The sequence below is a fragment of the Pseudophryne corroboree genome, chromosome 6 (genome assembly GCF_028390025.1).
Source record: "Pseudophryne corroboree isolate aPseCor3 chromosome 6, aPseCor3.hap2, whole genome shotgun sequence".
In the NCBI taxonomy this organism is placed as follows: domain Eukaryota; kingdom Metazoa; phylum Chordata; class Amphibia; order Anura; family Myobatrachidae; genus Pseudophryne; species Pseudophryne corroboree.
Window position 1 is genome coordinate 350871929 of NC_086449.1, and position 18335 is coordinate 350890263.

The window sequence follows — 18335 nt, forward strand, 5'->3', positions numbered from 1 at the left end:
AGCCAGGCAGATTTCTCAATGGCAACTACTCATGACACCCCCACCCCACCCCTTTGGGATTTTAACCATGTCAAAACCAGAATAAATGGTTTGTTCTGAGGTATCGGAGGGGTTTCCCTGCCAGACCCGCAGGTGAATTTAATTACTTGCTGCAGTCTGTTTGAAATGTAATATCTACCAATATACAGTACAGTGCAGGTTTTGTGGGCCTAATCAGGAAGGGCATACCAAATGCTTTTCTTTAGCAATTTTTCTTGCCCTACTTCAAAGAGGTTCGACAGCCAGGAGATCCATACACAGGCCCCCCTGCTAGTTAGAATACACACATATTTCTCATACGTCCTAGAGGATGCTGGGGAATCCAAAAGGACCATGGGGTATAGATGGATCCGCAGGAGCTTGGGCACACTATAAAGACTTAAACTGGGTGTGAACTGGCTCCTCCCTCTACGCCCCTCCTCCAGACCTCAGTTAGACTTTGTGCCCAGGAGTGATGGGACACACACTAGGGGGAGCTCTCCTGAGTTTCTCTGAAAGACTTTTTGTTAGGTTTTTTATTTTCAGGGAGACCTGCTGGCTACAGGCTCCCTGCATCGTGGGAGTGAGGGGAGAGAAGCAGGACCTACTTCTGTGAGTTTCAAGGCTCTGCTTCTCGGCTACTGGACACCATTAGCTCCAGAGGGTTCGATCACTTGGTGCGCCTAGCTGCTTGTTCCCGGAGCCACGCCGACACCCCCTCACAGAAGCCAGAAGAAAAAAGCCGGGTGAGTTTGAGAAGATCAGAAGACTTCAGTGACGGCAGAAGACTTCAGTAACGGAGGTAACAGATCGTGCTACACTCCATGCTCCCACACACCAACGGCACTCACAGGGTGCAGGGTGCTGGGGGGGGGAGCGCCCTGGGCAGCAGTTACTGGGTTTTCCTGGGGTCTGACTAAAAAGTGGATCGGTGCCTGGGCACTGTAGTTCCTACCCCGGTCAGCATATAGCACCCCTCCCTCCTTCCACCCCTCCACAGCCAGCTTCCCCGGGTGTGGGGCGCTGGGGGGGGCGCCCTGGCCATCTTATTACTGGGGCCATTTTATATTGATTTTATATTTATTTTATTAAAATATATATTTGACGTTATAGCTGGCAGCTCGTCGGGGCGCATTACGTGCCGTTCCTGGCCGCAGCTGGCTTTCCCCGCTAAAGTGTCCGGCGGGGCCGAGTCGCTGTGCCCCGGACCCCGCCAGCATGTTCCCGCGCACTACGCGCCGTTTCCTCCGACGTCGGCTCCACAGGGAAGGGCGCCGAGACGGATGGGAGCGCCCTGGGCTGCAAAAGTCTGAGTAAGCTGGCGGGGCCGGGGCTCCGTGTCTCGGACCCCGCTAGCGCGTTGGAGCGCGCGGTGCGCCATCTCTACACACCGGCCCCATGGGTGCAGGGCGCTGGGGGGGAGCGTCCTGGGCAGCAGTTCTAAACTCTTCCCGGGCGGGGGGGGGGGGCATACCCGGACTCCGGGTGTCTTCACCCCGCCAGGGCACCGCAGCGTGAGCGCTGCGCTCCATCGCTCCTACACACCAACGGTTTTCGTGGGGGAGGGGGGGGGGCGCCCTGGGCTGCGTGGTATATGTGTATATATGTGTGTGTATATATATATATATATATATATATATATATATATACAGGGGATTTATCCCTGTATATAAGTCCCTAGCTAAATTTCAGATTTATGTTGGGCGGGTTTAAGCGCGCCGGGAGGGGCGGAGCTTAGCCTTTACACAGGAGTCGGCGCCATTTTTCCTCTGGTCCCCGCCAAAATTTACTGAAGGTGGGGGGACACAGTACTCCTAATGCTAGATGGGGGTAATATAGCATTATGTTGATTAATGGGCGCTCACTCCTGGTTGTGTTAACATAAAGTCACTGTTTCCATTTTTACTTACACACTATTGGTTATTCGACACGTGTCGACAGGTGTGAGGGCTTTGTCAAAAGCTCCTGTGGGGATAACTGTCGGTTTCGCCGAGCTTGCCGATACTTGATTCAAACAACTAAGTTTTAGCAGGTTGCTTTTGTGTGCTTAAAAACAAGTAAACACGCTAGGGGAGACACGGCGGTCGGTCGCTGCCCTGTCGGCATCAACGGTAATGCCTGGGTAAAAGATTTAACAGGCTGTTATTGCCTTGTACCTGTATTGATATATATATTATATATATAAGTAGGGGGAGTGTTATTACAATTGTAGATGTATGCTTCCCTCAGACCACTTGTGGTTCCCAGATTATTATTTTTGCCCCAAACAAAAAGATGTAAAGATGGCGCTTTAGTTCAAAGGTGCTGCAGTCCACCAGCCGGGATGGTCAACTGAATCCCAAAAAGTCACAGTTTATACAGTCAAATTTTGCTGTGGTGCGCTCCCTGGGTTACTAGGGCAATATTCAATCTTCAGACGTGTTAGGCTCTGGTGAGTATATTCTTAGTTCGGCAAAGATTCCCCACTCCAATTCACACGATTTTACCCAAAAGATGGAAAAGAGAGTGATATAGTGAAGTATAGTCAGATTCAGTTATGCTTATATAAATGGGATTATTCAAACAAATGGAGTCCCACTGAATGGGCGGACCCACGTACCAGATTTTGTGGGGTGTCAGTAGTGCCCACCCAAATACGCCTGTGGTATTACTTCCACTGCTTTCTAGTAGTTTTCCTCAGAGATTCTTCACCAATTCACCTCTCCATTTAGAGTTATATCCCCAAAAATAGGAAGAGAACAGCAGTATATAGTGAAGTACTGTTTGTTCTGAGATACAAATGATAATTTTATTTAAAGTGCAATAGAAGGTCTTTTTCTAAAAACATATGACGTCCAAGTGCAAATTTAGCAAGAATAAAATCAATAATAAAATGTGCAATCCACCACAGATTAGTGGACCCACGTACCAGAGTTGTTGGGGTGTATCAAATGTCCACCCAAAAAAACGCCTTAAATATTGCTCCCCGGGGTTTACAGCAACAGTCAGCGAATTTCCTCTGGATGCCGTAGGTACCTCCAACCAGTCACCAACGCGTTTCTGCCCTATAAGGGCCTTTGTCAAGGTGTGTGGTGTATATGGGGTAGGGTCTATTTAAACCCCCCTCTGTGATCTGATTGGAGGACCCATCAATGCTCTATAAATGTATATACAGACTTCATAACATATATATATATATACACTCCCTATCCATCAAGACATTCTTCCCACTGAACATAAATATCCTTGTTTGTACAATTTTTTTGTGTAATTTGTGTTTCACGGCGAGTGCGTGCGTTCCAAAGTCCGTGGAACTCACGCTACTTCCTGTCAACCAACATGGAAGAATTTTGCAAATCCCTCAATTCTAATGATTTTAATATTCACTTGATTTTTAACACAAGGAGATTCACAGAGGGGGGTTTAAATAGACCCTACCCCATATATACCACACACCTTGACAAAGGCCCTTATAGGGCAGAAACGCGTTGGTGACTGGTTGGAGGTACCTACGGCATCCAGAGGAAATTCGCTGACTGTTGCTGTAAACCCCGGGGAGCAATATTTAAGGCGTTTTTTTGGGTGGACATTTGATACACCCCAACAACTCTGGTATGTGGGTCCACTAATCTGTGGTGGATTGCACATTTATTATTGATTTTATTCTTGCTAAATTTGCACTTGGACGTCATATGTTTTTAGAAAAAGACCTTCTATTGCACTTTAAATAAAATTATCATTTGTATATCAGAACAAACAGTACTTCACTATATACTGCTGTTCTCTTCCTATTTTTGGGGATATAACTCTAAATGGAGAGGTGAATTGGTGAAGAATCTCTGAGGAAAACTACTAGAAAGCAGTGGAAGTAATACCACAGGCGTATTTGGGTGGGCACTACTGACACCCCACAAAATCTGGTACGTGCGTCCGCCCATTCAGTGGGACTCCATTTGTTTGAATAATCCCATTTATATAAGCATAACTGAATCTGACTATACTTCACTATATCGCTCTCTTGTCCATCTTTTGGGTAAAATCGTGTGAATTGGAGTGGGGAATCTTTGCCGAACTAAGAATATACTCACCAGAGCCTAACACGTCTGAAGATTGAATATTGCCCTAGTAACCCAGGGAGCGCACCACAGCAAAATTTGACTATATAAACTATTATTTTTGCCCGCTTACTATTCCGTGCTGTCGACATTTACTTAGTTTCTGTCGGCCGTAAAGTTCCTGGTAGATCCACATCGGGGGCACGTCAGTACATGGTCATACACATTCACAACACATTACTGTCACTAGGGACCTGACGGGTCTGGACAATCCACTTGCGTATAGGTTAGGTCTATATGTAAATAGGTGTGGATATAACTTTATATTTGCATGATTACGATATGGGTGTTGTATTGTGTATTACAGGATGTATATCCATGAATGCTGAAATAATGGTGGTATTCTCATGTGCTGACCGCTCTGTTGATTAAGCTCTAGATTGGCCGGGACGAGTTGGTTTCGATTCTCTCAAGGAGTCAGAATATTAATCTCTTCACAACGCGGAGAGATAATTACACAGGCAGCTAAGTGAAATTTTATTTCTATACTTTTGTCCTTATTTGCAATGTATGCACTTGAGGGAGTGTGATAGTCGGGTATGCATCCGATAGAATGATCCTACCCAGGGTGGGTAGGCTTGCTTATGTTATTTTTCCTTATAACATTACAGCAGGCTGTCACGTGACGGCAGGTGGTGTGACCGGAAAAATGCGGAGGAGGTCTCCGGGAGATGCTGGTGGGAGGTATACGGCTGTTTGGTGTGGCCTCTCTTCAGTCATTCTCGGCGGTATCCGCTGGTAAGTCTAAATTCGTGAGTTAACCTCCTTCACAACGGTTGATGACGCATTCTTTTGTGGGATGCAGTCGTTTAACCGGTTCGATACCGTTCTTTTTTTTTTTTCCTGTGTAGACAGTGGAAGGTGAAAAGGTAGGTGTTCTGCAGCCTGGTTAGGTTCGCAGAAGTGGAAGTAGTTTCTGTTTCCACTACATACACCACTTGTCGCTGAGTCTATCTGGCTGGTCCCCATTCCGGTGACCACTTGTCTAATAAATTTTAGTTAGTCCAGGAATAGATTAGGACCTGTGAGTTATTTATAGAAGCCAAAGGGGAACATTCTGGGTTACGGTTGTTTCCCCTTACTGTTTTTTTTCTTTCTAATAGATCTTGCCTCCCCCCTGGGGAAGGGGAGGTAGCACGCGACACCATACAGAGGTGCGTCCCGTTCAGGACATTGTCTGGTGGTGCCGGTAAAAAGGTGCATATCGGTGTTTACCTCTGACTGCTCTTCGGCGCAGGAATTGGCCTGTTGTTCCCAACGGCGCAGATGTCAGAAGTGGTTTTCAGAGTAGCTACTGACCGGTTAAGGTTCAGTGTTTTCCTGTGGAAAGAGGTCTGAGGATCCAGAGATGGATCGGCTTTGAGGTGACATCTCATCAATAGGTTCCATTAATAAGACAGATAGATTCGGCATAAGAGGTCTTCTGCGGTGAGCAGGTCTAATACCAGAGTGGTTTTCATGGGACCAGGTGGAAAGGTGGTCCGGGTCTCACCTGCGCATGCACGGGAATATAGTCAAGACGGCCTGGACATCGCTCCTGTGGTGTCTGCTCGGTTCTTTCCTTCTAGAGGAATGAAGGTTAAGGATCCAGGTTTAGATCCTGGTGTCCGTGCATTTAGATCTCAGATGTTGGGGAACTGTCCTTTGCAAGGGACGTATTTCCAGAGGATGAGGTCAAGTTGGGAAACTTACCTGCTGTAAGCTTGTTTGAATTAAGAGCTATTTTAGACGAACGTATTCTTCGTGTTCTGCCCGTGTTAATTCTGCCAGAAGAATTGTCAGCAATGGAGTAAGTAAGCCGCTAGGGCGCAGCAAGTAAAAGGCGGAAATGGCAGAAGATGCACAGTTTGCTGTTGAGTGGAAAGTCTGGTAAACGCTATGTTAGCAGTCTTCGTTCCTGAGGTAAACGACGGAGAAATAGATTTTCTTTGTGGACACGATATCCAGCCGGGAGAAATACTGGCATCAACGAGAAGCTTGCCCAGACGTGACAAGTCTTGGTGGAAGTGTCGCAATTGGACATGTTGGAGTCTCGCCTTCACGAGAGGCCTCGAGGAGATTGTTCCAGGTTAAGGGACACTCAAGATATAACAGTGGCCATCCTCGTGACACCGTGGATGTTTTTAGTCGGTCTAGGTGACCTCTCCGCTTTCACTGTTCTGACAGTGGTAAGTGTAGGATGATAGAGGGTTCCGATGATCCTCTGAAATCCGATCTAACCAGCGAGGGTTGGCTATCCAGTTTTCATGGTTTACTCATAGTAAATTACTGCCCTCTTCCTTTAAGTGAGGTAATGTTACAACTAGATCGGGGCGTGCATCAGTACTTACTGCGGCTGCCTTTAACGGCGGGGCGGTTGAATGTCGTATCCTAAGCCGAATGGGTGTTCCCAGTGAAGTCGTTTCTTCAATTTTTCGGGCTAGGAAAGATCTGACGACACAGCGTTACCACCGTTGTTGGAGTAATTATGTGTCTCCGTGTGTATCCAGGAAGGCTATTGACTTTGACGTCCGCAAGGCGGGTGTCGGAGGTGGTGATTATGTCTCACAAGGGCCTTGTTTGATCTTTCAGGTGGATGGAGAGGATTTGAGTGCTCGATTGGTAGTTCTACCAGGAGTGCTTTCTGGATTTCGCTGGAATCTGCCTATTTTGATGCCGGGCGTTACTTAGGCATTAGCTGGTTCAAATTCCCTTGATCTAGCCAGGGATTTGAGTATGTTGGTCATCAATTTGGCTCAGTTTGGAGAAACAGAGGCCCTGTATGTCTGGTATGTTCCCAGCTTACTTTGGGGGACTGCGTTATGCAGTTTGTTGCATGCTGAATCTCTGATGAGGTTGGCATGTTCGTTCTAAGGCTGTTTTGCCGTCACCATAGTCGGTGGAGGTTCCTTCTTTTGGGAAGAGGGGTTTTTCTTGGGCGAATGCCCGAGGAGTCTCGGCGGTTCAACTTTGCCGAGCGGATTCTTGGTCGGGGTCAAACCTTTTTGAGATGCTCTACGTGTTTGATACCATGATTTTTGGGGACCTTATGTTTGCTCATTCGGTGCTGCAGAGTCGTCCGCACTCTCCCGCCCGTTTTGGAGCTTTGGTATAAACCCCATGGTCCTTTTGGAGTCCCCAGCATCCTCTAGGACGTATGAGAAAATAGGATTTTGGTACCTACCGGTAAATCCTTTTCTTAGTCCGTAGAGGATGCTGGGCGCCCGTCCCAGTGCGTACGGTGTTGACAGTTATTGCTTTTGGTTACACCCTGGTGGTGTGTCTTCTCTGGCTGGCGGTTGCTACCGTTGTTCGTGACATAGCATGAGGGGTCGTGTTTTTGCTTCTGTGGTCACACGGGTTGTGTTACATATTCTCTCAGCATGTGGCTGTGTTGTGTTCATGCCGTTGGCTGGTATCCTACTGAATGCCACGTTCTACGGTGTGTTTGAGGTGTGAGCTGGTAGGACACTCACCGTGTTTATAACAATAAATTCTTTCCTCGAAATTGTCCATCTCTCCTGGGCACAGTTTTCTGAGGTCTGGAGGAGGGGCATAGAGGGAGGAGCCAGTTCACACCCAGTTTAAGTCTTTATAGTGTGCCCAAGCTCCTGCGGATCCGTCTATACCCCATGGTCCTTTTGGAGTCCCCAGCATCCTCTACGGACTAAGAGAAAAGGATTTATCGGTAGGGACCAAAATCCTATTATTTACCTTATCAAATCCAATGACTCCAGCCTCAGTCTATTACTTGGAGTTAATTACAGAATGGCACTTTGGGTTTACAGCTTTACAAATGACATTTCCATACAGAATATACAGGAGATCATAACATACTGTTACCAATATGATTCTTAATTATGCCTATTCCGATATGAAATAGGATTTACATTCTCACTTAAAGGACTCTTGCATTTGCAATGCATTTCCTGATGCACCTGACTACTTTCTCATGCAATGTAGTTATGATTGAGAGCTCAATCTCTTTATAGGAGATGTAGCCCGATTTTATTGGTAAATGTAGCCTAAAATAATTATCATCCTTTATATGGCACCACAAGGGTTCTGCAGCGCCCAATTACAGAGTACATAAACAAATAATCAAAATAGGAAAACAGCAACTTACAGTTGAAGACAATATAGGGCAAGTACAGGGTCACTAAACATAACTACATCAGCAGAGGACACTGGAATAAGTATCAGGTGGCAGAAGACTGCTGGATGTGGTGCAGTTGAAGATTATTAAAGTTAGAAAAAGGAGAAGCACATGAGGGACAGGGCCCTACTCGTGAGAGCTTACATTCTAAAGGAGAGGGGTAGACAGTGGTGACATAGATGGGGTACATAGAGAGCGTGAAACAGAGGGTAAGGATGAGATTTGGCTGGGTTTGGTGAAGAAGTGGGTCTTGAGAGCCCGTTTGAAGTTTTGTAGAGAGTTGGAGAGTCTGAGGGGGAGAGGTAGGGAATTCCATAGAAATGGAGCAGCATGTGAAAAATCTTGGAGGTAGGAGTGGGAGGAAGTAATCAGTAGGCAGGAGAGTCGGCGGGCATTAGCAGAGCGAAGAGGACGGGTGGGAGTGTAAAGTGAGATAAGGTCAGGTATGTAAATGGGAGAGGAGTGGGTGAGGGCTTTGTGAGTGTGAGAAGCTTGAAATGGATTCTGAAAGGGAAGGGGAGCCAGTGAAGGTCTTGTAAGAGAGGAGAGGTGGACGTAGTGCGTTTGGTGAGGAAAATGAGCCGTGCAGCAGCATTGAGGATAGATTGGAGTGGATAGAGGTATTTGTCAGGAGGAGATCACAGTAGTCCAGTCTGGAGATTACCAGTGAGTGGATAAGAGTCTTATGCTGCTTTCACATCGCAAAACCTGCTTTTGAAACGGTTCTTAAAACGGGTCTGAGCAGTTAAACCCCCTTCACATCGCATGTTGTAACCAGTATATTACCATTTCATTACCGTTTTGGTACCTTTCACACTGAACCCGTTTCACCCGTAGAAAACAGTGGTTGTCATTATAAATGGACTTTTCTGGCCCACACATTATTAATAATTATTATTTAATTATTAATAATTTGGATAGTCGTACGATGGAACCCAGCAGCTTGAAGCATTTTAACCATGTTTTTATATATGAGTGCATCCTTGACTGTCCCAGTTATTTGTCTGCAGATTTCCTCATCCCCTCTGATTCTTAGCAGCTCCCTCACCTCTTCATCACCCCAAGTTGCCATTGTATAATATATTTGCAGTAAGAAAATACTTCTAAACCCACTCTCATATGTCTGATGTGTTTTTCCTCCAGCTTCCTGCTTCTGCCTGGTGACATCACACATGGAGACAGCCTGTCACCTCCTGTGGCTTGGAAATACCGTTTCAGAGCCTTTCACACTGCACAGTGAAATGGTTCTGAACCGGGTAGGACCCTGCTTTTTAACCGTTTCAAAATACCAGTATTTTGAAAACGGTAAATTCAAGGTGGCCCTTTCACATCGCAGCTAGAACCGTTTAGGAAGGCTAAAAAATCGGCAATTTACCGGGTTAAAGCTGCGGTGTGAAAGGGGTATAAGTAGCATCCTGCGTCAGAAAGGGTCTGATCCTGTAAATATTTTTTAGATGAAAATGGCAGATTTGTGAGAGGTGCTGAATGTGGTTTGAAGGAGAGGGAGGAGTCTAGGATTACTCCAAGACAGCGCACTTGGGGGCTAGAGGAGATGGTAGTGCCATCTATAGATAATGAGATTGTTGGAGGGGAGGTTATGCGGGAAGGAGGGAAGATGATCAGCTCGGTCTTAAACATGTTAAGTTTAAGAAAGCGCTGGGACATCCAAACAGATAGCAGATAGACAGTAGGAGATAAGAGTGAGGAAAGCTGGGGAGAGATCAGGGGAGGAAAGGTAGATTTGAGTGTCCTCAGCATAGAGATGATATTGGAAATCAAAAGAACTAATGAGTTTACCTAGTGAGGAAGTATAGAGAGAGAAAAGAAGAGGACCAAGTACAGAACCTTGGGGTACACCTACAGTTAGTGGAAGTGAGGAAGAGGTGGAGTCATGAGAGGAGACATGGAATGAATGGTCAGAGTGGTAGGAAGACAGCCAAGAGAGGGCAGTATCACGCAGACCAATGGAGTGAAGGATTTGCAGTAGGAGAGGGTGGTCTACAGTGTCAAAAGCAGAGAGATAAAGAAGAATAAGTAGAGAGTAGTGGCCCTTAGATTTAGCAGTATGGAGGTCATTGCAGACTTTTTGTAAGGGCAGTTTCAGTGGAGTGGAGAGGACGGAAGCCAGACTTGAATGGTTCAAGCAGTGAGTGAGAGGAAAGAAAGGAAGTAAGGCGGATGTAGACAATACGCTCAAGGAGTTTGGAGGCAAAAGGGCGAAGAGAGATGGGTTGGTAGTTGGAGAGAGTGTTTGGATCAAGGGTAGGATTTTTTTAAGAATAGGAGAGATGAGTGCATGCTTTAAGGCAGAGGGGACAGGGCCTGATGAGAGGGAGAGATTGAGAAGGTGGGAAAGATGGGAACAGGCAGAAGGAGAGAGGTAGCTGAGGAGGTGGGAAGGGATAGGGTCAAGTGGGGAGCTGGTGAGGGGACAGGAACGAATGAGGGCCATGACTTCCTCACCAGATGCATGGCAGAAAGATGTCAGAGTTGGTGAGAGGGATGGGGAGGGTTGGTAATGGATGGCAGAAGGCTGGTTACTGATGGTCTGCTGTGATGTGATGTCCTGACGTATGCAGTCAATTTTGGACGTGAAGTAAGTGGCAAAGTCAAGAGCAGAGAGTGAGGAAGAGAGACGAGGTGGAGGTGGGCACAGGAGTGAGTTGAGGGTGGCAAAGAGGCACCGGGGGTTGGAAGACTGGGAGGAGAGGATGTTCTTGAAGTATGACTGTTTAGCAAGAGAAAGGACAGCACTGAAGGACGAGAGCATAAGTTTGAAATGGAGGAAGTCTGCCTTAGAGCGTAATCAAGCAAGTAGTTTGTAAGCAGCGGCTTCTTCACACACTGAAGAAGCCGCTGAGACCAGAGGGTAGTCGGAGAAACGTGTTTGGAGACTCATTTGCTGGCTAAACACCACACCTTGCTGCCTATAGAAGTGCTGGAGAACTGGCTGCTGTTGTTACTGAGGAGAGGCATTTTCCACTGTCCACTACACTCTATGGATGAGGCTGCAATGCCCACAGCATAATAAGGAGAGGTACAAATTTGGGTACATAAGTACACTGTACTCTAGGTGGACTTTGGACTGTAGTGTTCAATTTGCCCAGATTGTCAGCTATACTGCTAATTACTTGCAAACTGCACTAAAAATCAGCCTACTAGTATGGATGGATTCTAACTAATCATATCTGCTTTCAAACTACTTGCTTGATTAACACCTTGCTCTGTTCACATGCGGATTCACCCACTAATTATCTGCTGCTTGTTGGACTAATATCTTGAATTAGTTATATGTGGGTTTAATAACAAACGTACATCTGATTATGCATGCTAAATTTATGATACTGAAAGCATAGTTACATTTTCCGATTAGAGCCTCATTGGGACTGTGGTAAAATATAGTGCATATGGATGCTAATTTGATGGTACTAATGTGCTTTATTTAGATTCCTTATCTGGAATTATTTTAATAAATTGGAATTGTTTTATTATTATTATCTGTATATTGGTACTGGCCGGTATCTCATTGTATTATCTGTGTATATTTAAAAGTAAAAATTTATTTTATACAAAGTGAGAAGCGCTGTCTTATTGTCTGTCTGGTTTTCTTCAAATTTTGGGGAAATTAGGATCAGTTCCCCGAGATCAGCTGCTCTCACTTTGTAAGTGACAGCGCCAAGTGTATATATTGGTATTACTCATTTTTGCAGATATCTGGTGTATTTGGTGTGGCAGGGTTGAGGTGTTAATTTGCGAAGGTGAATAGTGGTTGGTGGAGCAACAGAGTCAAGAGCAGAAGTAAGGGATGCATTGTATATGGAAGTGGCTTGTTCAGCGCATAAGAGAGAGAGAAGTGAGTCAAACGGAGGAAAGGAAAGTGGTGTCAATAGCCTCAATGTTACGCTTAGTGATGGTAGCCTTAGGAGGTAGAGATGGGGAAGCAGAGAGAGATAGGTTAAAGGAGAGTAGGTGGTGGTCAGAGAGGGAAAATGGGGAGTTGGAAAAATCAGAAATATCACAACGTGAGTGAATACCAGATCCAGTGAGCTCCCATTCACATGGGAGGGAGAGGAGGTCCACTGGGAGATACCAAGTGAAGAGGTGAGGTTAAGGAGTTTAGAGGCAGGTGATTTTGTGGGGTTATGGATAGGGATGTTGAAATCGCCTAGGATAATGGAGGGAATGTCAGAAGAGAAGAAGTGAGGAAGCCAGGAAGCAAAGTTGTCGATGAATTTGGAGGCAATGCCATGAATTTGAAGGAATCCATTCTATAAGTGGATGCTGCCAAAGAGAACCTAGATAAACTGTAATTAAAGTTCAGATTTTATGGTTAAGGGCATTTTCATATTATGCAACATATACATTGATTAGAACATGAAGTGAAAAAAAAAGAAGGTAAAAAACTACCCAAATTGATAATGTATTGCTTATTATTATTATTATTATTATTAAGGATTCTACTTGTGTGTCAAGATCAAAGAAGTGTAGGTCAAAGGAGATATATTAATTAATGGTAATAGGATTCATACTTCTTATCTTGAAATTATAAGCATATGCCACGATCCTCAAGGCACCCCAACGTTCCAGGGGCTTAATTCAGAGTTGATCGCAGTAGCAAATTTGTTAGCAGTTGGGCAAAGCCATGTGCACTGCAGGGGGGCAGATATAACATGTGCAGAGAGAGTTAGATTTGGGTGGGGTGTGTTCCAACTGAAATCTAAATTGCAGTGTAAAAATAAAGCACCCAGCACAGAAACAAAATAACCCACCCAAATCTTACTCTCTCTGCAAATTTTATATCGGCCACACCTGTAGTGCACATGGTTTTGCCCAACTGCTAACAAATTTTCTGCTGCGATCAACTCTGAATTACCTGTCAGGTTTTAAGTATATCCATAGTTCTGCACAGATGGTTAAATCAAATTGACTGAAGTACTAATTAAGTCACCTGTGGCCAAACACGGATATACTTCAAACTGGAACGTTGCGATGCCTTGACGACTGTGTTTGAGAACCTCTGGCATACGCTGACTTGTGAAAATAATGAGTCATGCGGCTGTGTGTCGGTGAGACAGCATTACTGAAGTGCATCTAAATAAGACTTCTGATGGAATAATTTAGTGGTGTTTTGTGCTGGAGCAATAAGGATAGTATGGGACCTATATAGTATGTTGATTGCAATATATACACATATATTATGGGGGCTTTTAATAGCCTGTGAGCTGCACGCTCTGTGGAAATTCCATCGAGTCTGCCCATATTTTTAAAGAGGCAATGATTTCAAAGGCTTTTTAAATAATTGCCACTTTAAATATATGGGAAGACTCACCGGAATTTCTGCAGAGCATGCAACTTGCAGGTTTTTACGAGATGCGGTCAAGATGCTGGCTGTTGTGATCCCGTCAGTCAGAATCCTGACAGCCGGGAGATTAGGTTTAGGCACTAAGGGGGAAAGGAGGGGGGGGGGGATTAGGGATGGGCTGCATGGTTAGGGGTAATACTTTTACCTCCCCCCTGTAAGGATGTCAACTTTCAGGATCCTGGTGTCCGTATTCTGACTGCCGGCATCCCCTGCATCGGCATGTCATATTAAACCCACTATTACATATGCTACTATATGTGACATGGGGAAAGATATGATGGCAAGTAACCCAAACTGTGAAAAATTATGATAAAATATGAAGTCTGAAATAATAAAAAATAAATCTAAAAGTATGAATAAAGATAAATATAAAACTAAATCTATAAAATAATATGGAAAGAGGTATGCAAGTGGAAAAACAAAAGAAGAATTGGTAAATAATAGATGACTACATAATAATCCACACACATAATACATACGTCATTCTGACAGTCCAACTCATGATATATCAGTTCCTCTATGAGTGGCGTATGATGATACTGCGTCTTAACTAGTGATGAGCGGATTCGGTTTTACTCGGTTTTACTCGGTTCTCAAAACGGCATCTTATTGGCTCACGGATGTCACGTGTTTTGGATAGCCAATAAGATGCCGTTTTGAGAACCGAGTAAAACCGAGTAAAACCGAACCTCGCTCATCACTAGTCTTAACCAGTAGTCTTTGGACAACCAACTACTAAAAGAGGAAAAATGGTTGTAAATATGTAATAGTGATTGTGTAGGGCAGGCATTCCCAACCACGGTCCTCAAGGCACATCAACAGTTCAGGTTTTAGTGATATCCAGGCTGCAGCAGAGATGGTTAAATCAAAATAACTGAGGTACTAATTTAGTCACCTGTGCTGAAGCCTGGATGTCACTAAAACCTGGACTGTTAGTGTGACTTGAGAACCGTGGTTGGGAATGCCTGGTGTAGGGGAATTATTTCACCTTGAGACATTCCAAAGGCATATTGATGGCGAAAAGAGAGTAGTGATGATGTCATTTTATAGATCCAAATATTTTCTCTTTACGCTAGTCTTTTTACTTTTTTTTTTTTTTGTCTATCAACCCCATTGTCACGATCCGGGTATCTGGACGCCATTACCTGCCATTTAGGTGTCTTCTGAGACTGGCCCAGCATTCCAAATCCGGATCTCATCTGTGTCAACACTTTGCACATCCCTCCTGTCATTCTGAGACACTACCACAGCGGCGCCATGTTTGAATCCAACATGGCGTCTCCCGTCCTCCGCCGCCGTTACTGTGTTATTGCTGCAGGTTCTCAGAATCATGTATCATGCCTGCCGCGGCCTCTGCTGCCCTCCAAGTGTCTCAGCATATAACTGTCATCTGGCGTCTCCTGTCCTCCGCGGCCAGCGCCGCCATTATCATTATGTTTGCACATTTCATTTCAAACCAGTTTTCCCTCCAGGTTCCAGCATGGGCGCAGCCATGTTGGATTTGATCACATGCTCCAATTCCTCCAATCCACCGTCTCTGGAATCTGCATAATTGCCCAGCCAATGCCTGCATAGCAGCAGGTATAAGTATCCTGTGTCTAGGCCAGATAGATGTCAGTGCTTTGAATGTCATACCTTGTTCCAGTCTCTCTCTCCTGTGGCTTGTTTCTCCAGGTTCCAGCTCCTGTCTCCAGCATCCACAAAGAGACCCGCACCTGCTTTCCATCCTGCGGTGCAGCCTGACTTTGCAATCCTCTGTGACTGATCCAGCTTTCAGCTATTACCTCGTTTGCTTCCAGCTTCCAAGCTTGCAGCTATTAACCCATCTGTTTCCAGCAACCTGCTTCCAACAGAATTCAGCTTCCTTAAAGAGCCGGTGTTCTCCCAGTGGATTTCTACTTCCAGCAGTATTCACTACCACCGGTAACCACTCTTCAATTCATCTGTTTCCACGCTCCCTAGTATCTGTCAGTTTTAACTCCGTGTTTCCACCATCTGGCTGGTTCCGTCCAGTGACTCCTACAGTGCATTCCAGTTACCAGTATCATCTCATACACCTACTGGCGTGTTCCTCGGTTGTCTCCACTACTACAGCCTGGCCTGGTAAGGTTATTCTACCCAAGGACTATAACATCCGTTCTGCAACCTACCAGTGCCCTGTTATACCTTTTTATGGTTTAGTGATCCAGGAACTGTATTATCTGCCACTGCTAATACTGACTGTGAACGCTGTTGTGATTATACGGAGTCTGTTTAATAAACTTTCATTTGACTTTTAACCTGCTTGTCATGGTCACACCTTCGGGTTTCCTTCCACACTTACATGTCCAGGGGTCTGATTAAACCATCTAAGTTTAACTTCATTCCAGCCCCTACAACTGAGGCTTCCTCCCGTCAGCCTAAACCCTCAGTTGTGACAGTAAGCACTGACCATATGAATCCAGCCGGAGACCAGGATCAAGCGGCTAGACCTATGCAAGAACTGGCAGCCAGACTCAAACATCAGGAGGCTGCACAAGGTCACATCATCCGCTGTCTCCAGGATCTCTCTACTCGGCTGGATGGGATTCAGACGACCCTCCGTGGACCTGGCACGTCTGGTGCGTCCACCACAGTGACTCCAGCTGTAACCCCACCCACCTTGCCCATTTCCATACCACGTCTTCATCTTCCAACGCCAGCAAAATTTGACGGATCTCCAAGGTTCTGCAGGGGATTTCTCAACCAATGCGAAATCCATTTTGAGCTTCAATCTGGCAACTTCCCCAGTGACCGTACCAAAGTTGCTTATATTATTTCTCTCCTCAGTGGCTCAGCCCTTGATTGGGCATCACCGTTATGGGAGAAGTCTGATCCCCTGCTGTCCTCCTATACTGACTTTGTAGCATCATTCAGGCGCATCTTCGACGAGCCGGGCCGGGTTTCCTCTGCTTCATCTGAGATTCTCCGTCTACGCCAGGGAACACGTACTGTGGGACAGTATCTTATACAGTTCAAAATCCTGGCATCTGAACTGGCCTGGAACGACGAGGCCCTGTATGCTGCATTCTGGCATGGCTTGTCAGAACGCATTAAAGATGAGTTAGCTACCAGAGACTTGCCTTCTAAGTTGGATGAGCTAATTTCACTATGCACGAAGGTTGATCTACGGTTCAGAGAGAGAGCAACCGAGCGAGGAAGATCATCCGTTCCTAAATCTTCTGCTCCTCCTCCTCGTCAACCATCTCCATCCAAGGATGAGCCTATGCAAATTGGTCGTTCCCGTCTATCTCCCGCTGAGCGCCGAAGACGCCTTTCCGAGTCTCTGTGTCTCTACTGTGCAGCTCCGTCGCACACTATCAATGCCTGTCCCAAACGTCCGGGAAACTCCAGATCCTAGCTCGCCAAGGAGAGGGCCGGCTAGGAGTAATGATCTCCTCTCCATCTCCTCATGACTGTAACCTCCCAGTGTCGCTCCAAATTGCTCAACGTTACAGGAACGTCATTGCCCTCCTTGATTCCGGAGCAGCTGGGAATTTCATAACCGAAGCTTATGTTAAACGGTGGTCCCTACCCACCGAGAGACTGTCCTCGTCCATCTCTTTGACTGCCGTGGATGGCAGCAAGATTTTTGACGCAGTCATTTCCTTAAGGACTCTTCCAGTTCGTCTGAGAGTGGGAGTTCTTCATTCTGAGTATATTTCTTTTTTAGTGATTCCAAGAGCCACACATCCAGTGGTTTTAGGCCTTCCATGGCTCCGTCTCCACAACCCATCAATTGACTGGACGACTACGCAAATACTGGCATAGGGTCCCTCCTGTGCTGAGACTTGTTTAGCCAAAGTTCTTCCTGTTTGTTCTTCCTTCCCCAGGTCATCTGATGTTCCGCCTCCTCCATATCAAGACTTCACGGACGTGTTCAGTAAAGCCTCTGCTGATATCCTTCCTCCTCATAGAGAATGGGACTGCCCAATCGACCTCATTCCAGGGAAGGTTCCACCGCGAGGCCGAACTTATCCGTTGTCTCTGCCTGAGACACACTCCATGGAAGAGTACATCAAAGAGAACCTGGCGAAGGGTTTCATCCGACCATCTTCTTCTCCAGCCGGCGCAGGCTTCTTCTTCGTTAAGAAAAAAGACGGTGGTCTGCGTCCGTGCATCGACTACAGAGGTCTGAACGACATTACCGTCAAGAACCGATACCCTTTACCCCTGATTACCGAGCTCTTTGATAGAGTTAGTGGTGCAACCATTTTCACAAAGCTGGACTTGAGGGGTGCCTACAATCTCATCCGAATCCATGAGGGTGACGAGTGGAAGACCGCCTTTAACACCCGTGACGGACATTATGAGTACCTCGTCATGCCCTTCGGATTGAGCAACGCTCCAGCAGTCTTCCAGCACTTCGTGAATGAGATCTTCAGGGACATCTTGTACCGCCATGTCGTGGTTTATCTAGATGACATCCTCATCTTTGCTAATAATCTCGAAGATCATCGTTTCTGGGTAAAAGAGGTTCTTTCCCGTCTCCGTGTCAATCACCTCTATTGTAAATTGGAGAAGTGTGTGTTTGAAGTTAAAACCATTCCGTTTCTAGGTTACATTGTGTCCGGTTCCGGACTAGAGATGGAGCCTGAGAAACTCCAAGCAATCCAGAATTGGCCTATACCCTTAACCCTCAAAGGGGTCCAGAGGTTCTTAGGGTTCGCCAATTATTATAGAAAATTTATACGAGACTTTTCCACCA

General features: G+C 45.8%; 1 long non-coding RNA gene across 1 annotated transcript in view; it reads right to left on the reverse strand.

The window, feature by feature from the left end:
• LOC134932278 (uncharacterized) overlaps positions 1–18335 on the reverse strand; it is a 46893-nt gene that overhangs the window by 403 nt on the left and 28155 nt on the right. The gene's annotated exons all lie outside the window — the stretch shown is intronic.